General features: G+C 41.0%; 1 protein-coding gene across 3 annotated transcripts in view; it reads left to right on the top strand.

Annotated features, from left to right (window-relative positions):
- The window catches only part of LOC117754645 (receptor tyrosine-protein kinase erbB-4-like), a 286,366-nt gene that overhangs the window by 67,105 nt on the left and 193,132 nt on the right, over positions 1-26,129 (top strand). Inside the window, exon 1 of one of the 3 annotated variants that reach the window (XM_034573683.1) lies at positions 12,584-13,318. The exons of the other annotated variants lie outside the window; for them this stretch is intronic. The gene's annotated coding sequence lies outside the window, so the exon portion shown is untranslated. Of the gene's footprint in view, positions 1-12,583; positions 13,319-26,129 lie in introns of those variants that run through there. 3 annotated transcript variants of the gene reach the window in all.

Below are 26,129 nucleotides of genomic sequence, written 5' to 3'. Positions count from 1 at the left end.
GAGAGTGGAGCAGCCCAGAGTTCCACCCTTTTTCATCCAGCTTGTGTTGATGTGTAAACTTTGTTTTCTTAAGTTTCAACTGCAGAGAACTAACAGGTTGTTTGAGTGTGTGGCCCTTATCGTAAACCTGACATGACTGATTTTGGCAGGGCGGGCAGTGTATTCAAATTATATTTGGTTTCATTGATTATCCCACCCCCTATCAGATGAGAAATATTTTTCAAGTTTGATTTTGTCATGACCCTTGCGTAATGTTCTTCACCCCCCAGGGCGCCATTCCTCAGATTTTAACGTTTTTCCCCTGAGCAGTTTCCGTCCTCTGTCGTCACTCTGCGAGTAGCTAGAGTAGAACTAGTTAGTTTAGTCAAACAGCTCAACTTCTTCTGCTCTGCCTGTGTGTCTGTATTTAAGTCCCAACATTACTGACCTGCTACAACTTTGGCCATATGTTTCTGCCGCCTACAATTCATCCAATAAAAGTACAAATTAAACACAAGGCATTATTTCTCTGTAATCTCCTTATTGTTCAGGAGAAGCCAAACTTTTATTACCTTTTTTAATTGTGAGCAAAAAAGCAATCACCGACCACACAACTGTGGATTATGTGTCCCTGCATGCTGATAGGAGCAGTAGATCAGAAAATGCTGGTATGGGTCATTTCAGAAGGCTATGACAAACTACATCCATTGGCAGTGGAAAATTAAATGAGGAGAAGCAGGAGGTACAGGAAAAAAAGAACAGATAAGAAGTGTGGAAGTGGAGGGACTTTAGAGAGACTCATTAAAACCAAGTACCATGAGTACCGGACAGTGGGTTGCTCGATGTTCAAATGAAGGGGCTTGTTTTTTGGCCCTGAGTCACAATTAATTAGGCCCTCAAGGGGCATCAACATGGCTCGGCTTCTGAAGCGTGTGTGTAAGAAAGAAAAAAGAAGGAGGAAATGAAAACGGGGGGGAAAAGAAAATCAGAGAACTAGATTTATAATCAGGATTGCTCAGCGATGCATATCATTGATGGTGGGACTGAGGGTCACGGCTGTGTTGTTTACTGACTGTTTTACCTCCTTTACTTTCCTTGCTTCTTGTCGAGCCATCATGAACCTCATATAAACACATGTTCTGAGAGGCAGCTTTTCCTCAAGGCATTTCCAAGGCCACAAATATAAAATCAAGCATTTCAACTGCATTTTGAAAGCATGTTCCAATAGAATCATCTGCATGGACTGCAATTTCACCCTCATCAGTAGCATCTTAGCACTAATGCAAAGAATGGAGTCCCTTGTTGATGGTGAACTTTTCCTCACCTCCTTTTCCTTTTCCTAAACACAATGAGTCTGGCTCTGAATTTTAATGGGGAAAATGTGCAGCAACTCATAACTCACCTTGATACTGTATGAAGAAAAACACTCATTTGTACATGTACATTGGAGTGCGGCTCGGGCCACAATTTTCTGTCTGAGCCTGAGATACAACTAACAGAGTTGGACCTGAACCCAATGGACATTTTGTTTTGGAACCTGACCCCGGCCCAATGTTTTACCCGATAACAGGCATGTGCAGTGTTACAAATCAGAACACGTAAACTTCACACAGAAAGACCCCTGCCGAGTTGGGATTTGAACTAGAACCCTCATTCTATGACAGCGCTAACCACAGCACCACTGTGCCACCCCCAAAACCGGTTTAATTTCAAAAGGATTTCTCCTTAATCAACCCAACTCATCAGATACGGGTCCCCACGGACATATGTCCTTACTATAATGTACATGTTGTCATTCTCAGGATGGAGAAGCCTCTAATGCAGAATTTGCATACATGGGTGAATGGTTAAATGTTTGAGTGCTGCGGTACTTTTTATAAATAGTTATGTTAGAAATAGTGAAATGAGCAGAACTCAGCAGCAAGTGATGTTTCACCATTTTTTCAAATGCTTTGTCAACATGCATACTTTCTCTCTGGTCATGTAACGGTTGCTACATTTCCCCAGGCCAAGCCTCTAACATTTGGAGGGGTCAACCACTTATACACGTTGTTTTGTGTGACATTTTTCTCATGGTTGCCTAAATGGGTTTGACCTCTCTCTCCCTCCCATGGGTTTCCTTTCCATGTCAGCCAGTCACAGCGATAGGTCTTTAAGTGGCAGATAGCAGGACAAGGTTTTTTTTTTCTTTCCTTCTTTCAAACGGGTGATTGATTCCTCCATCTCACTGCCCTGAATGCATTAAACATCACCAGGACCTCTGTTACAGAAAGATTGTTTTTAGCCGCTGCTGCCAAACCAAATAGGCAACCAGTCTGTCTGGTAGAGAAAGAATGAGAGAATGGAGAAAGGTTTGGCATGAGGAAAGAAAACATGTTTGGGGGTGGGAGTGTGGGGGGGGGGTGTTAAAGAGACATTTGGCCCATAATTTTCAGTCTTAATCGTTTTTCCTCTCTGCCCATGATGAAATGAATCATAGCTAATACATCTTTAAGATTTCTCCACCTACCTTCCTTAGCATGCATTTTTGTATTAGTTTTCTAAAACAGTAATAAGTCAAGCCATGATTGATCTCCACTGTCTGTGCCTTTCTCACATGTTCTGCTCCAAACAAAAAGAAAACTAGAATTGTGTGACTGCATGCAGCAAGATAATTACCCAGGTGGAATTGTAAGTGCGAGGATCACTGAGGCAAATCAACCGAATCTGATCTGCGTATCTGCACCCAATAAAACTGCATACAAGCACCCTCAAATCTAACACTGTCTTTTTCTCTCTCTGTCTTGCAGGTAATGTGCTATGTCTTTATTCGTCCCCATGGGTGCGGCCTCAGTGATGACCACAGATGTGATGAGTAACACAGCTTTCCTTCGCGGGGTCACAGTTTAACACACAAACCGAGCAACAGGGACCTAGGGAATCATGAGGCGCTGTGCTTTCACACACACAGACACACTCACTTATGAGCAAATGCAGCCACATGAAGATGCACAAAAATATGTCAGGTATTGACATATAAGGTCTCTATTTCACTACAGATGGAAATTCGATGACTCTCAGTTTACCTTTACTTGCGAGCATTCATGATGTATATAGAAATACAGTAAAAACATTATAAATACGTGACACAACAGACTCAAGAAGCACACAGGGATTGACCTTTTATGGTGTTATATATCTCTTTTTTGATATGTGTCATCTTGATGGTGTATAGACTCGCTTATATAGTTATATAACAACTCAACCGCATGCACACTCATCTTTATTTACATTGGCACACAGGGCATTGTTTGCCTGATGGAGGGAGGGCAAACCAGGGCAATCTGTGGGCAGTTGGGGCAATATTTGTGTTGTTCGACTGCCTTCACTTAGGTGAATTACGCAATCAAACCAAAGTATAGTTTTTAGTTTTTTAGCTTACAGTTCTTTGCAGTAGTTTAGTCAATACCAGACACACCCACACATGACATATGCACAAGTGTCAGAGACAACAGACAAAATGTGGGTCTGGCCGTGGGAGAGGCAGACGCACATTTTGAGAGTTAACTGCCGAAGTTATGCAAGCCTGTTTTCTCTGCACAGTAATGTAACTGGTTGAACGTAAAAAAACGCAGTTGACTGAACTTGCACGAAATTGACCTCGCTTTGCTCTTATGTTCTCTTCTTTTACGGGTGACTTTGCGGTTGTTCACCTGTCCGTCTGGGCTCAGATACAGATTTTGCAATACTAATCCCACAGTGGAAGAAAAATAGGTCATTCAATTGGGACACGGTAGAGATTTCTATCTGTAATGCTATCGATATAACTGTGTGTAGGTGGTGCTGAGCAGAGAGGTATGCACCGAGGCCGTCTGTAGGTAGATGCAGACAGGCAGGGTTATTAGGGTGAGCTGATCTGAGGCACAGCAGCGTTGGAGGTTGCCGCAGAGTCTAATGAGGAATAGATGAAAGAGAAGAGAGGACAAAAGAAAAAGAAAGTGGAGAAAAAAGAATTAGAAAGAAAGTTCATACGATGTGATATTCAAATTTGCCACATACATCATAGTTAGTAGATACAGGATTTCACAAACCAGGTGAAACTTCCTGCAGCTGAAATATGTCTGAGAACAAAGAAGTGATTGATAACCGAATGGCTACTAAAAGGAATAGTTTAATATTTGGGGCATTATCCTTCCTAACTAATTTGCAAAGAGTTAAGTGATAAGAGCTTCACCACTCTCACGTCTGTCCAATAAGTTCGGAGCTAGAGCCAGTGGGGGATTAGCTTAGCTTAGCATAGGTGGCAAACAGCACACAAGGCTCTGTTCAAAGATTAGTCACGTATAAGCTTTAAAGCTCAGTATTTACAATGTTGCTTACATGCATACACAAAGAGGAATGTAAAAACAACTTGTTGTGTTGACTGGAAGTTATTCATAAACAACACATCTCCACATCCTCCCAGGAAAAAGAAATGAAGCCGTCCTGAAAAGTGCCGTCCTGAAATTTCTGCCAGTTGCCGGATCCAAGCTATGGACAAATCTGAGCAAGCTACGACCCTTGTTTCTCAATGACAAGCTAAGATAATCAGTGTGTCTCTAGCACAATGAAAGTGTTTAAAACAACAGCAACTAAGCCTTTTTCCCAAAAAATGTTCAACTACTGCTTTAACAACGGAGCAGAAAAAGTGACTTATCAAGACAAAATTTGTCAAACTCAGCTTCCTTCAAGCTGCAGACTTGTTTACAGCTGCCCACACTACAGTACACATACACTGAAGACTGGGAGAAAATAAGTATTTAATTACCTACAAAGAACTCTGTAGAGCATTCATATAGATTTGCATATAATACACAGGATTCTGCATTTAAATGTTGGTGGAAGGGTTTGTTTGCATTACTTAGACAACTTGCTCATGATTTGAGGTCAAGGCAGGGAAATCCTTGCTGGCTCTCTGAGCGGCTGCCTTCTGCTTAGAATATAAAATCAACAGCCGAATGCAGGGTATTTTTTTTATTCTCCTAATACAGCAGGATTTCTGTATCCTTAATCCTAAATCTTTATCTCTGTCCTGCACCGCTCAGCCTTCCCTGCATCGATGAACTCACCGCAGACCATGATTGATAACGTGACACTGATATTGGCTTCTAGTAGCCTTAGCAGCTCGGAAGGCCGACCTGCATAAAACTGTATGGGAGTGTCCAGGTCTTTTTGCTTCAATGTTTGATGCCTTCTGGAGTTATTGCTTTCTCCGCCTGTCAGTCATTTTGGGCGTTGCACACATGGACGGCGTGACAAAGAAGTTGTCAGAGTGGAACAGGGAGGTTGTTTTGCATTTCGTCTCACAATGTTGCACACAAACATCGCAATTTGATGAAAGTCAAATTTTCTAGTTCTGGATAGTGACTTGTGACGAAGAGTTCGTATTCGTTCAATTTATTCTGTTCATGTTGTGTGACATACTCAAATTGCAGTCCCAAATTTGTCATGCACACAAAATACTTGCTCCCAATTAATTTCCCCTGTGTACATTTTTACTTAATAATTATAATAATCAAGCATTTACATTAATATGGCTTTGCTTTTATTTGTCTTGGTTTATTCATAGAACCTTGTGGAACTCGTGCAATTGAACATTACGTCATGAAGAACACACCTAATCCTACTTTTAGCTCTTAGTGACAATCACAACACTGATCTAAATGCATGTGTGAGTGTGTGCGTGGTTGTGTGTGTATGTCTAAGTGGTTATTCCAGTCACAGCTTCTCATTAAGATGTCAACACACATACACCCTGTCTTTCCATTGTTGACTGTTGGCATGGATACCTGGCACTTAGCCGGTAGACGTTACGTGTTTTTTTGTGCCTGTGTGTCTGTGTGTGTGTGCGTGTACGTGCCTGTGTGTGTGTGCGCATGCGCCTGCTGAAAAGTAAACAAGTGAGTGCGCATAGCCCCACAGCTCCAGCCAAGGCAGTGAAGCAGTAAAAGATCAGAATGGTGTTTTACATCCTGTGGGGAAAAAAAGTATGTATTAAAGAAAGAATGAGAGAAAGAGAGAGTTGGAGTGAATGGGGGGGGGGGGGGTGAGGTTGGAGGGCATAAAGCAAATTTAATCATAGCGAGTCAATTTGCTCTGATTTGATCTTCAGTCTCATCTGGAATTTAAAACATATTGTAGTTTGAGGTGATGTTTAAAATAACCCCCTATGGTTATGACTGCTATATAGCACACTGGGGTGTGTGTGTGTGTGTGTGTGTGTGTGTGCGTGTGCGTGTGCGCGCGGAGTAAATTAGTTCGTTAATATGCTGAGCTCAGGAGAAATTTAATGGTGAGCAACCAAGTGTAGGCATTCAAAAAAAGAGCAACAGAGTGAGAACTGGCAGAGATCGTAAACTGGAGCACAGATAAACCCGTTTGGGTTATGATTGTGAAACATGACGTGTGTGTGTGTGAGAGAGAGAGTGTGTGTGTGTGAGGGAGAGAGAGAGAGAGAGAGAGAGAGAGAGAAAAAGTGTGTGTGCAGATATATATATATGCTCCCGTACACGCCCACAATTCTATCCTCTGTTGCCTGCATTGGTGCATTTCATGACAGACACACACACAAATGTATCACACAACATCAAACTTGGTGACTGATAGCAGAGTCCGGACCAATTATTCAAACACACATGGTGAGGAGACAGATCTGTCCAAAAAAATGACATATTGAAAATGTACTTATTGCTCTCTCTCTCTCTCTAACTCTTCCATTCCTGCTGTGACATGACCCACAACATCATGCCTCTCCCAAATACCCACCGTCGCCGCCCCCTTCCTTTCTTTTTTGGATATCCTTTTTTTAATCAGCCTCGACATCAAAGGTTTGGCCTTCCTGTTGGCAGGGAGAGTGCAGTTTGCAGAGGTGTGTGTGTGTGTCTCTGTGTGTGTGTGTGGGTGTGTGAGGTCACTAGGACCTTGGGCTGACGTAGCGTCCTGGTCGACCGACCTGCCACTCATTAGTGCTGACCCGTGGTTGGCTGGTGAGGAGGTGAGGGGAAAGGTCGTGACCTGAGTGGCAGCCTTATGTCTGCCTGGACTAAATAACCATATAAGTGCACAGGAGCAGGTGAAGGAGCCGCCAGACACACGACTTCAAATTGGTCCTGACAACACACACGTACATGAACATACTGTTAAAGGGAGTTTCTCATCCAACACATACATTCGCAATATGCACATTTCACAGACACCTGCACATCAACAATGCATTTATATACGACACAAACTATTTATACCACTATATTCGTATAGTCATTATCACAATGATTGACATAAAATATAAGTAAATTCTACATTTATGCATTATAATTGGGGACTGGACTAACATTTTTTTTTTTTCATAGCACAGTTAGTGAAGCAGTGTGCTTGTTTCCAGCTTGTTTACACACTTTGTGGGCAGGCACACTCCCAGTCACACTTTTGCAGGCTTGTGGTTTTTGTGTGTTCTGAGTTTAGCGCTGACAGATAAAAATGTTTTGATGCGAGGAAACTTCTTTCTGCTCTGCACAAATATGGTTTCAGGTTTTCTTTGGCTTTTATTTGATGGGATTTTCTTTTCTTTTTTTATGCCAGTTTTTTTTTCCTGATGTTCACTTGTAGAACCAAGATCTGAACCAAGGTCTGTGTTCCATTGTCAACATTTGATATCGTTAGTTTTGCTTTCAGATTTCAATTTAGGGAAAGCACTAGAGCATTTTTTCTATGACATACGTACATAGGTAGGTAGTAATCCTTCCGTTTGAATGGAGAAAATGAAAGATCTGGTTCATTTAGTTAATTATGTTGCGACTGTGAAATTATTATGGTATCCCTACCAGCATCACCACCTTCAGGCACAGACACTCGTCCTCCTGATACAGACATTCTTTAAAAACGTTTTTAAACCGTGGTTGAAGGCACCTTTCACACCTGTTAGTTTGGGTCAGACTAGAGTTGAAAGTCCAGACCAAACAAGGTAAGTGTGAAAACCATCCTTACTGAGCTATGACCTGCAGAGCTTGTTGTTATTTTTTTTGTCCAATTTACTGTATTTACTTCATATCACAAATAAACAAGGGAGACAGTTTTTGTAATATGAGCGTCACTGTGTGTTAGAGCTGGTGACAATCTTCATAAGACCAAATGCAAAGAGACTCACTCAGTCACCATGTGACCAGAGTTTCAACTGATCAAGAGCAGTATATTGAGTATGAGATGAAATATAAGGGACTATCTCTGCAGGGAAATGATTTCTCTGCCTGAGCTGAAAGTACCATTCAGCAAGATAAAACACATAAAACCTAATCACGTAACTGGAATAGCATAAGCTGCAATGGAGACGTCTCAGCCTGGATCGTGTAGGAATGATGACTCAGCTTTCTAAGACGTTAATTCATCAGCTGATTGTTTACACGTTTTGATCCAATCGTCTGAACCAATCATCAGCCAGGCACCGTGCATTTCCTTGGTGACCTACTTGTTGAAACAGAGCCAGGTTTGTGTTCAGAAAGCTTCCTGGCAAACGCAGTCTCTGATGATTTGATGTATTCACAAGTGCATGCTTTCACTGGATTGTAGATTTGCATGCGTGTACCTGCCCAGTGATGATGTGCATTACCTCATTTGTTCTGTGCAGTGAAGGAATGCAATGACACAGCAGGATACCCCAATAAAAAGGAGTAAAGTAGAACAAGAAGAAGAAGAAGAAGAAAAAAAAACATTTCCATATAGATTCTATGCTAAATTCTTAGGTCCAATATGTTGATATACTATGTCAAAGTGCAAAAGTAAATGTCTGGTAATATAGGAAATGTTGTGCTGAAAAAAGATACCAAGCAATGGCATGGTAAAACAAAATGTATGTGGTATATAAAGGCAAATTCAAAACCAATAAAAAATGGCTAAAATAACCCAGGACTCCTAAGTAATACATTAAAATGTTATAATTAATAATTAATGAAATAAATGTAATTGATTTAAATTAATTGAGTAAAATCAAACAAATTAAACCTAATGAAATTGACTAAATTCAACTAAATTAATAAAATTGTATTAAGTTAATCATCAACTAATCAATGCTGATATCAGTAGGCAGGGAGGGAGGGCGAGATTAGATTTTTTTTTTTCTTCGCATCATCTACCTTTACACAGCTTGAAGTTGAGAACATGTTCTTTTCTCTATATACACTATGTATCGAGCACTATAGATTGTCTCCTATTATATAACACATAGTCTGTGTTTTTTTTCACTTCCACAGTTCTTAATACAGAGAAGCCAGGCTCAGGCTATCACTCTTAAAACTGCTCCCTGTGTCCTGGAATCAATAACAGCACCCCGCTTTCCAGATTCAGGATTCAGGTTATGAAAAGAACCTATATGGATTTTAAAACAGCCTCAAGGTTGTAAAACCAAAGACCAAGGGTAGTGAGTGCAAGTGAGCAACACATCAAGCACTTACTACTATTTAAAAAAGCAGCACCAACAGCTATTTGTTTCTGTGGCACAAAATTAAATAAATAAAAGCTAAGAGGAGAATTAGGTAAACCGTGCATAGACTAGTACACATGAGAGCAAAAGGGATTCATAGGAAGAAACAGCTGGATAGTGAGAGCTCATTATTTAATAGCTGAGTGCAGGAAATCAATTTTCACGTGTGGGCTTTAGCATGAGGATAAATTAGCATATGAGTAAACAGAACACCTCACTTGTGCATATTCTTAGCCTCCCCGGGGACTCGTCTCCTCAGATTCTGCTTTTAATTTTTTACCTTGTTGTGTAATAATGAATTACCGTGTGTGTGTGTGTGAGATGCTTTAAATGTGCACGTGTGAAGAAACGTGCACCTGCAAATTGAAGGGCGAGGAACGGTTAGATTTGGATACAAGAGCTGAAATCGAGGTTGAATTGAGTCTTAAATGACTTGGATCTGTACCAGGTTTTGCAGAGCATGACGTCTTACACACTCAGCAGCAATGCATCCCTGCAATACACACACACGCAACAAACACACATTCGACTGCACAATCAATAAAAGTCTCTTTTCGTTTCAGCTCTACTTGTCTTTCCAAGGACAGAAACATTTACTTACATTACATTTGTCCGGCCCATCAAGGCCTGGCTCATATGTCCCCGTTAATGAACTGAAAGAATGTGCTGTGTTGCCTGATAGAAGACAGCATGTGCACGCTCAGCGTACCCAAGCGAAGGCACAGGTTGAGTCTCCAGTACCAAAGAATATTTTCAACAGCGTTTCGATACCTTAATTCCCCCTTTTAAACATCTGTCTCTTCGACACCCACCGCTGCCACTTGATGACTTGCATCAACTCTTTTTTCTTTTTTTCTCTTTTCCCAAACAGTTGTCATTATCTTGTCTCTGCTGTCTGTAGATTTATACGTCTGTTTCTCCCACGGCTCATGAGGGGATTTCTTTCTTCCAGCCCCTCAGTGGCGATGTCCCATTGTGCCATTTACATTGTGCCCGGCTTCAGGAGCTCTTTACGAGGTGACGCTGTTCTTCTCCAGCGTTCATCGCCTTTTTAGAAATGGTAATGCTCTGTCCTTCGTCTGGGCTTTTGTCTGCTGACACTTTGTTCATCAGCACAATTCATCTGCATTCACATCTGATCTTAATAAAGGTATATTTCAAATGTAATCATTTACCAATGGCTTTTTAGGCTTTCAGCGCGTATTCTATGGGGGAATCTTTCCTGGCGAACGATTCATTATGAGAGTGAAAGCGCTGCATGGATTTCACAGCACGGTCCTCCGCTCACCGGCACACACTGTGAAATAAAAGGAGGCTATCAATGGTAATTTGTATGGATCACATGCATATAGGAGCACATGCACTCAAAGGTGAGGAGAGAAATAATCTTTTGGGAACATCATAATAATGAGAATTCATCATGAAAGCCGCACACTTCAACCAAGCGTTTGGGTTGACTGTGATGATTGATGACCTCCGCTGAGCTATTATCGGTAGATTGGCTGAGTCAGAGTGACGAGTTTCCTGGGGACATGGACACGAAGGAGCCCCACAGGGAAAGATGTGCATAATCCCACGGGACGCAGGACTGGACCCCGTGGAACAGTTTGCCAAATGATCTATCCTCTCTGATGTATAGACCTTCAGCTGGGAAGTTGATATGCTGACCATTATTGCCATATAATTCAAATTATTACACTTTATGAAGAACATTTTTTTGTTCTCTGACAAATCAAAAGTTGAAAGTTTTAAGACAGAAATATTGCTGTATGACTGACATTACTGGATCAGGTCTCCAACTAAATTTCACACACTCGTATATCAGTCTCCTTAAATATGCAGATTAATGAGTTGAACTGTGAAAATGTCACAATGTTAAAGGAAGATAAAAAAAATCCTGAATCCGCCCCCAGATTCAGATCTGCTCCGAAATGAAATGGGTTCCTCGCTGACCCATAACACATGATCCCTGTAAGTTTCGTGGAAATCCGCTCACTTGTTTTTGTGTAATCTCGCTCACAAACATACAAACACACGGACAGGGGTGACAAACTCTACATGTTAGTATTCACCATTACCCTGGAATAGCCACTTGTGGCCGCTGTTCAGCAACATGCACATAGTCTGCTTTATTATCAAGGACAGTATTTATTCTATTAGTCAACAGTTGACAGGGCTCAGTAATATTTTCTTAATCCTCTTAATATCGCTATTATTCCTCACTATCTATGTCAATGATTTAAATGTATTTTCTGTCCAGCAAATAGCTTTATCGAGAAAGTTTTTTCTCTGCCCTTCTAATATCATACCGTTGTTAAATCCTGTGTAAAATCCCATGAAGATATTAAAAGGCCTGGCTCTGATTGATCAGAAGTGATCAGGACAAATATATTCATCATTACTACTAATTGTAATTGCACTCATTGTATATTGTGAAATACATATAACATACAGTGCTTGTAGCAATACAAGCTGAATTAATGGAAATACATTAGAGGACATTCAAAGGGCAAAATAAAAACAACAAACAGCATAACAACACAATTACTTGTGAGATTGCACAACCAGTGCTCATGACTCTCGTTGCCTGAGGGTAAAAACTGTCTTTTCAGCAGCGTGATGTGTGTTTCACTGCTGCAGTTTTATTACTGCATTTATTATTTTTGCTGTTTTGGGTTTACGGGCAGAATATTCAAGAGATGTGGGACAAATATTGTAGCCTGCGTCAGTTTCCAAATGTTTAGACTAAACAGTGATAAGTGGGTTTTTTTAGGGCCTAATTGTTATGCACAGTTTTTTTTTTTTTTTTTCTATTGCTGAATTTATCTTGATTTTATAAATAACTTGAACTCATTTAGTCTGTTGATTTACTCGAATTGCAAAATGAAAAAAAACAAAAAACTTTCAGCCCATGAACTCTCAACCAGAAAGCAAACAAGTTCAATGTTCTTTCTGTTACTGGAAGTTGCTTCTGTTTGGTTTGGATAGCAAACGGGGCCGTGATGATGCTGTCACTCTCTCATTGTGGCGTGTCCCAAACCCGCAGTCCCTCCATGTTAATTCAGCGCTAACCCTGTACCCCGTTTTTTTGTCGCCGTTGTAATTAAACTTGAAGTATCTGACATCCCATCCTACTGAAACGCTTCCATCATCTTGAAACTGTGCGATCACAAAGGCGCCCGTTGCCGAGTTCGTCTTTGTTCATTCCTTCATCTGAAAGAAGCTTCATCTGCTCTGGCTCGCCTCCAGCCTTTTTAATTTGACAGCAGCCTGACTGACACTTGTCATGGGCTGTTGAGATAACACACACACACGAACACACACGTATACATATGCACAAGACACTGACTGTTGCTTTACTTTTATGTATTTTCTAGCAGCACCGTAAATTTACCAATAATTGCAGACCTCTGTTTTGTGTCTGTGTGATGGTACATTTCTCTTGTTCATGTGTATTTGCATTTGCCAAACACACCTGGTGTATGGGCACGTGCATGTAGAGTACATGAGAGTGTACAAAGAATCCATGATTAATAGTTCAGCTGCCGCAGCTTGGAGTTGACAGGGAAAGTCGCCCGCAGTCATCAAACATGATGCATGTTGGTGTGATGCAAAGGGGAGATAACCCCCAACAGGGAGGTGGACAAGGGCAGTGACACTAATTTATCCATTTGACTGAACTCCCTGTATTACAAAAGCTCGGGGGTGTGGCGGGATTGTCTCCCACAGATTACCATGCACTGCTTTTCTTCCTGCAGGGTGGAGGAGTATGTTCAGAATGATATTAGAAAGTGAGAACTTTTTTTTCAAGGCACTGACATAAAGCCGCATCTCACAGGAAACAGAGAGGTAAACAACACGGAGCATTTTATGACTACAAAGTAGTGTGTTGCGCTGAAGGGATGCAAACAAGGTGGAGGATATTCTGTTTGCATTGAGTGAAAACAAACAACGAAACCATCTAAATCAACTCTCCCCCCCCAAAAAGTGCTTCCTGTTTTAAAGCCAGGAAACATGTCTGGTGTGTTGTTGAAAAGATGATGCTGCAGGTTCTGGGTAATTTCAGTAAAGCTACAGACAGAAGTGCTGGAAGTGAGCTGCTTTTTGATGTGCGAGATTAAAGGGATTTGGCACTTGAATACCTTCTTGTCTGGACGCTCCTCAGGGTTGTCTGGAAAGGACGTGAAGCTAAAAGCTCCTCTCTTTTTCTCCTCTCGTCTTTCATCCGTGTGATTTTTGAAACTCAATTTAAACAATTTGTCTCAGATTATCATCCCTGAATTTAAATTCGGCTCGTTTTCCAATGTGATTCAAACTTTTTGTAGGGAGGCTGTGCACACCTTGATGTATGTTTGGTGAAGAGGTTGTCAGAGATGTTGGGATTATACAGTGAGCAACATGGCGGAAAGGTTGGTTTGATCAGTAGCAGTGAGTAGAGCTCATTCTTTACATCCGGCAAAGAGGTTACGTTTTCTTCAGCAATAAGTACATTCAACCATGAGGGTACAAACCCAGAACAACAAGAATCAAGAAAGTACCATTTTTCTTCAAGAAATAAACATGTGGGTGTGGCAGTTAAACCTGATCCAAGCTGGATATTTGGTCTGAATTGCAGCAGAGGTGGTGATGATTCTTCTGTTCATCAGTTAAGCTGAAGGTTAAAAGGCCACGAAAGGCCACACTGGTGCCGTGCTTCATCTGTGAACAAGAGAATTAAGTGAAGCTCATTGGTATTCCTGTGAACCGCCAATGAAATGAATAAAAAAAAATAAAACTAGTTTCTAATCTCTCTGTCATCATTATCTCTCGTCTGATCAGAGAAAGCAAACAAAGCTCAGCAAACTTCAGAACAATTCATAATTCATGGCCAAACCAGCTTACCTCTCTTTTAAATCCCATAACGCAGGAGTGTGCACAATTTCCACTGAGCCGACCACAAGATTCCAGTTTGCATACTGGTTTTGTTGAATGCAGCATTAAAGTTTCATCATTTACAGTAGGTTGACTGGGTTCTGTGAATGCAGCAATACTTTGGACTTGACGTAAAGGGATTGATTGTGCCCTGTGCCCTTCTTTTTCCATCTTCAGATTGATTTATTACTGACTGATGCACACACCCTCCATGTCTATGAATCATATTGAACAGTATGCTCAGACCTCATGGCCTGTTTATGTACAGTACGTTTATGATTGGGGAACAAAGACATTTCTGAGTTCATGAATGTATTGATGCACATCCTCCCTGTGTGCTTGTTCAAACGCTCGTGTTTGTGTGTGTGTGTATTCATCTGTATAATGTACATTCATATTTTGAGTGTTCATGTATTTTCCAGTTTGCCCAGTGCAGACAGTGGCTGTTGGAGCGTTGCTTGGCTTTTCTCCAATTGACGCAAAGCCTGATGTGTTGCAATAACATTTGGTGTGCAGAGTTGCAGTGGCCCATTGTGTGTCTTCTCTTATGTTTTCCCTTATGTCTTAGAGCCACTTTTAAAGTGAGGGTAGTTTTGAAAAGGGGAAACAACTTGTGTTATGGCTTCCTTTTAGCTTTGAGGCTAGAGTTAGGTGTGTACTTGTATTTCTATCTTTCTGAGGACCATATTGAGTATAGACCTTGCGAGGTGAAGACATTTTGTCCGGCCCTCAACCAATTCAAGGGCTGCTTGAGGGTTAAGACTTGCTTTTAGGTTAGAGTTTGTTTTAGTTTAGGGTTATAAAGCATAAGGATTGTGGTTAGGCATTTAGTTGTAATGTTAAGGTAATAGTTATTCCAATGAATGTCTTCACTGAAATAGGAGTGGGCGTAATAGAAACATCAGTACTCTCTGATTTTGCTGGTCCACTTCCCCTCATTCAGCAACTTTTAAAGATGATGTTTATTTTCTTCAGTATTTGTTGCTGCCTGAAGATTCTCAGCAACTCTTTAAATTCTTTCTCCCCCGTAAAGAATTGACCTCGTAAGTTATCTGACAAAGCCGCTCACTATGACACACAGTGATCTTTTGCTGAACCTAACCAACCTAAAAATTACCAAAGCGCTTTATAAGCTTTACTGCTTGTTTAGAATTGTAACCACGGTGATGAAGGTCCGGTATGCTTCCCGAAATGTTGTCACTGTTTGAGGAGAAACCTCATATGGGTCATACCCATCAGAGAATATAGGGAGAATTGGCCTTCTGCCTTGCAGGGTGGAGAACCTGTTGCATTGTGTCTTAATAACTGCAGCAGGACCTCTGTGCTCACATGTGCTCACAACATAGCTCTTGACTCATAAGCCATATCAGTGTCTCAGTAAATAAAGAGCAGTGTCATTTCCAGCCATTCAGAGTTAATCACAAACCAGTGAAATAACTCAGAGCTGAGATTTGTTCAAGAAAATATTATTAGGTTTAGCGATGTAATCCTGCTTGGTGTGAATGCATCTGCTGGTTTTGTGTGTCCCCAGTGTTTAGTTTCATAGGTTTTATGCTTTTGAGAAGGATGAATGAGAAGAAATATGAGGAGAAATATGAGGAGAAATCAGACTCAGGGTATGAAATTGAGATTTCTTTTCGGGAAAAAGAAAATCACACAAGTAACTAATGAAAATAAAAGAATATAAAAGATTAGTTAAATGCATGAAAACCTTTTGCACTCTTATAGTTTACAAGAACAGAAAAAAAAAAAAAATAATAATTTGCTGTTACTTATGTACATTTTCAATTCAAATTTTAAATCTAATCTAGTCTAATTCTAATCTGCAATAGTAATCTGTAAATTTAAATCTACCACCAATGCAAATAATACATTCGAATTGGAAGGAAGTAAAATTGTTGGATACTAAGCCTAGCACAGCAGTTTCTCTGGTTAGCTGGTGATTATGTCAAATGCTCAACTTTAAACAAGTTTAATTTAACAAAAACTAAAACCTGCACCTCCTGTCTGATCAGAAAGATGTTGTGCACAGTATTGTATGTTTGCTCCTTTCCTGTTCAAGCTGTTTTTCTACTTGAGCAAGATCAGACATGCACCTATCAAGGCTGAGTGCCAGCGATGCCAGCTGAGATTTGGGTGGTTTGTGCCAAGCTGTGTGTGTGTGTGTCAGTGTTTGAGTTAGAAATTGAAACAGAGAATTCAAATCTATGCTTTGTCCATATTTAAGTGTGATCGTTTTCAGTTTAACTAATTTACACTGTAAAGTACCTGCATGTTTAATTAGAAGCAGATTGGCTTGAACTCGTTTTTATCCAGATTCTCTGCTCTAATTCATTTAAAGTGTTTTGTATTTCCTGCTGCAAGGAGCCACTGGGAACCGGAGATTTGAGTAAACAAGGTCTTCAACAAGGACACCTCGGAAAATGCTTTGATAAGACAATGAACGGGAAATGGGGGGAAAAACAGAATACTTGATAAAAATAAAAAGTAAACACTTAGAATTATTTTTTATTACATCTGCCAAGGATATATTTTGTTTTCCCCTTTTCCTCTTTCACCCTCTTTCTAGTAAAGATGATGGAGGACTGGGGCATTGGGGACATATCTGATATATTTATGGTGGTGGCATTTACAAACATGAGTTTTTGCAATTTGGTGCAGATGATAAGACAACTCTCTTTATTCTTTGAGTTTTTCTATTATGAGAGCGAGACAGATGTGTGTCTGTCCTTGGTGGCGGTACGAACTGTGACAAGCACTCTTCCTTCTCTGGACCACTCAGGAGCTGAAGTACTCCATCACAAGCTTATCCTGTTATAACCATACAGAGCTTTGGTTGACATGTTAGCAAGTATTTTCCTAATAACACATTTTTGCGGACATGGAACAAAATGTGCCTTTTTTTATTTATGTTTTCACCCCCTGCCCGATGTCAGAAAGCTACAGTATCTTATCCTGTTTAGCTTTTGCTGGGCAGGTAGCATACAGGTAACATTTAGTCAGTTTAGCAGAGACTTCTATTACTCTGTGTGTTCAAAAGAGTAGTGAAACTGGACTATACAGGGTCTTAAATGTGGGTAAGTGATTTGTAATCTAATACACTTTTGTCAAATTCCACTACTATCAAACAAATCTGGTCTTAATGCGCGGCTCTGGCTCTGTATCTGGAAAGCAAAGACAGCTGGACGACTCCAACAACACACTATTCCAACCAATCAGCTACAAGGGTATTGACAGCGATTTCCATGAGAACGGTCATAAACCGGATAAGCTAACGGCACACTAATCCTGTCTTGGAGCGATTTTGAATAAAACGTGGAAACATCACCTGTTACATCTCAAATGAGATGGTGTAATTATTCCTCTATAAATACTTCTACTGCTATCTCACAGGATAGTGCATGAATTTGGGGGGTGGGGCTTCTGAAGGAACTGTGAAGGGAGGGGTGTATTTGTTTATTTTTTTGAGTTCAGATATCAACAGTCATTCCCCAGAATCACTTACCCCACCTTTAAGTCTAGAAACTGATATGTCTGGGTGGTTATAGTAACTATTTCACAGGCAGTGATTTTACTTATTATTTAAATAGAACATATGAATTGGTGGAGCTTTGACTAAGACTATTATGGTCTAGGTTTTCCCGAGAGTTATTACACTGGCAGGAGTGGAGAGTTATAGTTTTGAAAGCACACCTCCTCAGGCGGTGTCACAGTTCGGTGAATTGTGGCACCAATGAGCATTGGGCACAGATCGTTGCACAGGCTGATGCTCTGAAGCACACAACAAAATGTGACAGAGTTGAAATGCAACATATCGGAGAGAAGCGCTATTGATGGAAATGCATTATCTTGTACGTTTCTTTTTCATTATTTGGCTTTTGTTCCACTGGCTTAACTGGATTTCATCTGCTGCACTTGTCTTACTTCCTACACCCCTCAAACGTGTCTCTTGGTGAAGAGTAAATCTTTTTGCATGACTTTCACCATGAGCCCTTACATTTGCATGTCTTAAGATCGTTCCCCTTTATATTTTGTGGTAATGTCGTGGGTAAATGTGAAACTCAGCAGATTTCTTTACTGAAGTTATACTGCCTTAGATTAAGGTGACCTTAGAATTGTGATCTCTGACCTGTGCCACCTCTTGCTCGAGGCTTTTCGACTTGTGAAAGCTAAATTAGCCACGTATTCTTCAAGGTAAAAGGGGAACCTGCAAGCTAAGCATCAGACGGACAGAAAGGCTTTACCTCTTTGCTGTGGCCTTATTACCTTTTGGTACATGACCCGAGGCAATAGTCTTATATAAAGAAAACACTTCTGTCTACTGGTTTGCTTTATAAACACATACACACGTACAGACTTGCTGTTCATGTGGATCAGAATGATGGGAATGTAAATTGCCCTCTGAAAACGTGACTCATGTTCTCTTAAATGCCTGCTTATTGTATCGTGCACCTGCTGCAAATGTGAAGTGAAGGACTGCTCACAGTTTCTTTCTTTTACTTTTCTTTCTGTTGTTTGAAGCCTCATGCGTGAGCCGTGTATTATACATGAAACCAAACTCACAAATCCCTGCTGAGCAACGCTGAACAAGCTCAGGGCCTGATTTCCTAAAATGTGTAACCAAGATCATTGAATCACTTAGTAAACCACTTTGCGCTTCCTGTGAAGAACCCTCATGTCGAAGCTGAAAGCAGCAGAACACACAAGTTATATATGGTTCATGTGTCACTGATGATGTCAGCGCTCTCATTCTCATAATTTTTCTCTTTTTCGTTCATGCCGTATATAGAGACATCTTACAATTTCAAACTAAAAGGGCACTCAGAGGCCACATGCTTCTGCCAATACACATCAGTCCCCTTATGAAACCACTTTTAAATTCACTTGATTCACATTTCTGTTTGGATCTGCACCAAACATCACACACTCATTAATATCAGTCCCCTAAACATGTCTGATATATTTATTTATTTTCATCAAAATGCATGAATCATTCTCTAATCTACTAAAATGCTACCAAAAAAACCATCTCGCATTGTTAAAGAAAATGAAGAACATTTCCTGGATTGGCAACCTGATCTGCAACTTCATTAAACGGGTTCTTCTCTGATCTGCATCACACCCTTCCACCAAGTTTTATGGTGATCCTTCCATTACTCTATGTGTAATTCTGCTAACTAACAAACAGAAAGACAAATGGAGACCAAACCTTTACCTGCTTGTAATAATACAGCTTTGCAGGACACAGCTTGATGAATAACATACTTAAAACTGGATGCAGGTTTTTGTCATCCCTTTATCTGATACTGTAAATTACAATTTGGCTTAAATATATTCCTAAAGACAGGGGAAACCTGAGAAATTGCAATATCTAATTTTTTTGTATAGAAAAATATTTTTATTATTATCTAATATATTTTGTAATATTGTTTACCTCATTTCATTGTTCTTTACAAGCCCCAGCCTTTTTGAACAATTCAAATCGTTTTCAGAGAAGAATGTTTTTAATTAGCAGACACTTATTCATTGTTCATTATTATTAAGATAAGAAAAAGTACCTGGGTTATAAGAGTGCTGATGTGTGGCTTCACTGAAGTGCGTGTCTGTGTGCGTAGAGTGCATACATAGTTTTGGCAAGCCAATTAATTTGTTTATGAGTGTGCTCGACAGGCTATTTGACCTCAGTGACAGAAATAGTTGGAGTTTATTTAGCAAGCTGACGACGTCCATATTAGAGTTGCAGCGGGTCGACAGATGGAGAGACAGATAGATAGATTGGAGAGTTAATGATTAGTAAATGCATCTATGCAAACATCAAGCTCCTGTAGTAACTAATATCTCACTGTATATTAATAACGGTCTTGAAATTGTCACATGATAGTGGTTTATGGGGATTAAAGTTCGCCACTCTATGATTCCCTTCAGCTCTATCAAGTGTTTCTCTGGCTTGCAACTCCTTGTTTTGTATTTATGACCTGCAGCTTTATCCGATATTGCTTTCTCTGCAGCATTGTTTCTATGAGCAGCAGCAGGCAGTGGTTTTCAGTGAAAAAGCAGTGATATACTGATTGTAAGCTACCCTCAGAACACCAATACTATTGAGGACATTTTAGACTTCAACAAAGCATTGACTGTAGCAGCTCATGTGGCAGATATGTGCTGGAAATAAGACTTATTTCTATCAGATGGCCACAAATACATCAACTGCTCTTAAGGTAACTTGTAACACACAATTACCATTGTGCGTGGTATAGTGTCTGTTTTCCATATTGACACATAAGCAAATAGGTTTTTAAATCCAAGAGGTCTCTACATAAGTGGAGGTTCTGCCTTAAAGCCTCTGCATGTGGATAACAAGGTGAAAGGGTCTTTTTTAACCCTGACCATGATCTTCTCCTAAATCTAAACAAGTACTTTCCTAAACTTAACCAAACTGTCACTGAACACTGAGGCCAGAAAGTATTTTAGCCAGTAACGTTTCTGACAGAAAAACCCTGCAGGGAGACTTCTCCTAACAGCCGTTCAGCCCACAGCTTCACTGATAGACTATATAAAGATGGACGACACGACTCCCACTTCCTCCCGCTATCATGAAATGAAGCCAATATATCCCGGATATGAATGCTGCCATCTTTCGCATTAGGAGTCGGTGCAGTAGTGATCTGAGGTAGCAAGGTCCGCCTGATACACACGCTTGACCGATGCCGAGCCGGTCTCAGCTGTCCATTATGATGTTTAAACCTGTTTTTATGGCATCAAACAGATACAGAAATCTCCTGGAAAAAAAATCTATTTGTGTAGCCAACCGGTGGCGATGGAGATGCTTTGGCTTCACTTTTTGGGAGCTGTCATGTCCCCATCCCACAGACTATGGCTCCACCAATAAGGCAAGGCAGTCTGGTGGCCCTGAGAAGACGTCTCCATCAACTTGACAACACATGAACTGCAAATATACTCAACACAACCACAATGTGAAGAATTCTAGTTTGGAACGTGAGAGGGAACTAAACAGTTCATTGGGACTAAAACATCTTAAAAATTATCTTTAGTTTAGTTTGTTTTGTGTCCAACGCTCCTGGTTTTTCTGCCGCAGTAGTATCAGTGCAAGGGCTTCCCCTCAGTCGTAATGAACCACACAGGAAACAGGCTGTGGCTGCCTCCTCTACTGCAGTCATTTACTGTTTGCCTTTAACACCATTAGCCTGTTAGTATTTAGTTTTATCCCAATGTTTTAAGTGGATGCTTCTGCACAGCGAAAGGGAAGGAACAGACACATGGTTCGAGTTAAGAGAGCTCACTCTGTTAGTAGGTGTTAATGTTTATTACTGGTTTTAACGAGCAGCACAACATTTTGTGGGCTCTTAGCCCAAAGCTCTGTTAATTGATAGGAGAATGAAGGAAGTCTGTATTTTGAGTGCACGACTTGCAGGTGGCACTCACATTATTCATAGAGCAATTCAACAACAATCGTATGGTGAATGACTCACTGGTACAGAGCAAGTTGCTGTGTGTCCTTCGCTGTTCCCGTGCAGCAGATTTTAATTTACTGATACTATTTTCTATTGATGTATACAGGTACTTGGAGCAGAACTTTGCTAACTCAGATTGCATCTCTCTCTCTCTTTGCTCATACGATTTTATACTGGCTATCAGTATTAAAGGCGAGGGAGGGTTTCATTTTGTGGTCATAGTCTGTGGTTGATCGCAATATTACTGACAGGTGTGAAAGGTTCCTGGGACCTGGATCTGGACCAGAGGAGGTGGCCTGGATTAGGATCAAACTGAACTATGGTTCGGTGTGAAAACATTTGTATGGATGGTTCAGATTTGAGGAATTGTCTGTTGTCTTCGCCTCATTAAGATATAATGTTTGACGAGGACGTTCATTTTGCTGGTTCAGTAATTTTCTCAATTCAAACTGAGAGACAACTTTTTTTTTTAGGTTTTTCAAAGAAATAAGTGAACAAACCAATCAATATCAGTGATAGGGGATTTGGATGTTCTATTCCCATGCTAAAGTCTTTAGTCCACTCCCGAAATTGCAATGTGAAACCAAAACGAACCAGATCCAATAGTTAAAACATAACAAAGACGTAAACCTTTGTTCAAACTTTCAGGTATGAAAAAACCCTATTTGCAGTTTTTAGTACATTATTTGCATTTTACAGTAAGTAGGGGACTGGATTGATTTAAATATGCTGCACATGTTGCCCCCTCACAGAACAGTAAGACCATTTATGTCCTTCTGTCCTCATACCTCACCTTTCTTTTAGGACAGTCAAGTTATGAGAAATACTAATGAATGTACTGTGTTGTTTTTTTATTAGGCCGAGTCGGTCTCTACAGTAAGATATGGATTGATTTCCACTTTTGTCCAACTTTGGACAAACACACATGGAAATGAAAATAACCTCCAAATCTCAGGGCCAACACTGACCTGAGCTTTGCTGCTAATCTTGTGGACGATGTAAAAATGTGTATAATAGCAGCATGGAGACTGAACAAGAGCACAAGGATACAAGCAGACATTGACAATGTTCTGAGTACTGACACATAACTAACAATTTATTGATGCAGAGCACAATCAACCTTTTCAAAACTGCGTAAGTGGCCCAGTAGATGTAGAACCCATAAAGTCTTCATACACAAATGCAGTGGTTTATCTAAATATTAATATTAATGCTGGAGCCGGACTTTTAGTGTTACTGTTGTTGCAGTAAAGGATACTGATGGAGAAATGGTGTCGATTTCCAAACACAGTGATTCTGAATGTGCCACAGCGGACGTAAGGTGAATATCGAAAAAAAACCAAACCCTGCACAGTAAGACGGAAACAACTTTTTCCTGAACGGCGTGAGGGGCCACTGTCAGCCTTGGGACGGAGGGTAATTGACAGTGTTTTTATGGGGGTGTGATTGATTGCCTGATTAGGGACCCTGGCAGTAGCACACCTCACAGATGGCAAATTAAACAGTAGACAGATGCCCCCCCAACCCAACCCTTTACCCACTGCACAAACTCAATACACCCCCCGAAGCTCTGCGTGTCCTCGGCTCGGTTGCCCTCTCCTCTGCGTCCTCAACCTCTACTCTTTTTTTCCCGTCTATCTTCATTGACTTCTACTCAAAGGTCTGACTGATTACACTTTGTCCCTTTTGTGAATATCAAAAGTCTAATCAAATCATCATTGGGTTTTTATAAAATTTAATTGGGTTCAAATCAATCCATAAAATTATAGTGAGTCTTTCCAACATTCATAGTGAACAGCATGTGCTGGATTTTCAGTTGTGCGCGTTGGGAGCAGGGGCACAATATCTTAACGGCGGTGTGTGTGCATATGTGATGCACGTTGTAACATTCTGTCATGTGGCGTGTGTGTCTGCGCAGCACAGAGGAAGCTTGTAACCGCGGCCAGTGCATCATTAATGCCGTCTCGTGCAGATGTACCATCGTTCTTGACAAATCACTGGGGCCCGCCATCAGGAACATTACGGTCCGCGCTCCGCATCAGAAATACACATGTACCATGAAAGGAAACACAGGTTTTCCCTCTTCGAAATGGCGGAGGCTTTGGGGGGGGGATGTGGTGGTTGAAAGGCTCTGGGGTCTCAGTGAGGGCTAAGTACTTAGACAAAGAAAGTAGGCCCGCCTTTTAATGCGCAGCTGATCAAGCTTTGATGCGCTCCCTCGCCTTGTAACTCCTTGCGTTTTCTTCTTCTTCCTCTTTTTTTTTCTCCCATCTCCAGCCCAGCAATGCCCTGCCTGCTCGTCCAATTACCCTCAAGCATGTCTTTGTTTTATCTCGCTTGACTGAGTGTGTTTTTAATTTTTAATTCTTTTTTTTTTCCTCAGTAAGGGCCGGTGCTCTAGCCAGCAAAGGTTCTCCTCCTTTAGCAGGACAGGATGTGGGAGTCAGAGAAACCATATTAATGCTAAAATTGCACTAATAGCTTTTACCTGTGTCTGTAACTTTTCGCCGCCTCTTCACTGAAGTGTCCCGTCGCTCTAGTGTCCTGTCGCTCCAGTGGTTTGGAAAGCATCTGTTACATTCAGTCCACGGAGCAATCACAGGATGCAGATGGAGCAGGAGCTAGTCATGTCTGAGGCTCCCTGCAAATGCCCTTTGCAAATGCCACAGACAGTGACGGGTAGGAGGGAACTGCGGATCCATCTCCATCTCCATCTGCATGCCTGACCAACCCAGGCGCTAGTGTGTCAAGCGTTGAACTTACGGTGAAATGAGCTTTGTAATCCAATGATATCTTGTCAGCTCAAATCTGCTGCTCAAGACGTGAAGTGCAGTTTCTTTTGTCCTTCTATTTGCTGGAATATCCAGGGGGAGAGCTGAGGGAAACATTGGGGGAGCTGCTGCGTGTCACAGAGGGGACTACACATGAAGGAATACAAATGCGGGGCACATACATCAGTTCGGTGTGGTTCTAGACTCCCACACACACACACACACACACATAGACACACACATGCACTGATACAGTCTCCCACCTACTGAGAGGGTCCCTGCTTGGTCTCTTTTTCTCCTTTTGTATATCCCGTACCACAGACTTTACTTCTTAGTGTGTATGAACAGAACTCAGGAGGAACAGAAACAGTAGGGTCTGAAATGTTCTGAACCAAACACTCACTCACACACACACTGTGTGTTTGTGTGTTTGTGTGTTTGTGTATTTGTGTGTTTGTGTGTGTGTGTGTGTGTAAGCTCTCAGACCAAAGAGTGCCAACAGCTCTCAACCAGCATTAGGATTAACCTGCTGATTGATTCTGGCAACACAAATAAGAACAGGAGAGGGAGAAGAAGGAAGAAAGAAAGAAATGATGAGACACTCTTTTTGGAAGGAAGGTGAGGAAGGAAGAGGACACACACACACACACACACACACACACACACACACACATATACACACACACACACACACACACACACACACACACCACAAGCAGCTTCAATCTGACTGGGATCCCAAATGGCTCACTTACAGGCTGGCTTTTGGCACTATCTCAATCTGCATCACTGCTCTCATGTGTATGTCCGTATTCGTGTGTGTGTGTGTGCACACGTGCGCATGCCTGAACCTGAAGTCTCATCCTCTCTAGTCCGTTTTAGATTTAGTATTTTTCCTGTCATTACTTTCTACTTTACTGTAGAAAGAGAGAGCTCTTTCTCTCTCTCTCTCACCCTTTTTTTCAGCAAACAACCACGTACACGCACACAAACAGACACACACACACAAAATGTTCGCTGGCCAACTGCCAGGTGTTCATGCCAACAGTCAACAATGTAATGACTGGGTGTGTATGTGTATTGACATCATTATGAGCTGCTATGACTGCAATTACCACTGCTGCACACTCTCTCACATATGCTCTCACACACACTCAAACACACACTCAAAAGTGAAATGCAAGCCACGTTTGAGCCCGGGCGGAATTCAGATCAATGCTCGGTGCTCCGTCTCACAAAGACCTTTAAGTGCCGAGGTTGAGGACTAGCTTTGCTCTTCATGACATATGATGATGATGCTATTGTACAGTTGCACAAAGTGATTTGACATGATATGGATTTTCCTTTTGTTTATATATATGTTTAAAACTGTTCATGAGAAACTGAAACCTGGCCCTTTTTCCTAAATGAATAGCTCAGTCCTTTCAATGAAACTACACAACTGATTAATTGAACATGCTCTTTAATCTATATCCAAATTTAGGCCATTAATGCGTCTATATGTTCTCA

The sequence above is a fragment of the Hippoglossus hippoglossus genome, chromosome 21, assembly GCF_009819705.1.
Source record: "Hippoglossus hippoglossus isolate fHipHip1 chromosome 21, fHipHip1.pri, whole genome shotgun sequence".
Classification (NCBI taxonomy): domain Eukaryota; kingdom Metazoa; phylum Chordata; class Actinopteri; order Pleuronectiformes; family Pleuronectidae; genus Hippoglossus; species Hippoglossus hippoglossus.
Note: the sequence above shows the minus strand (reverse complement) of the source record. Positions and strands in the feature narration are given on the sequence as shown.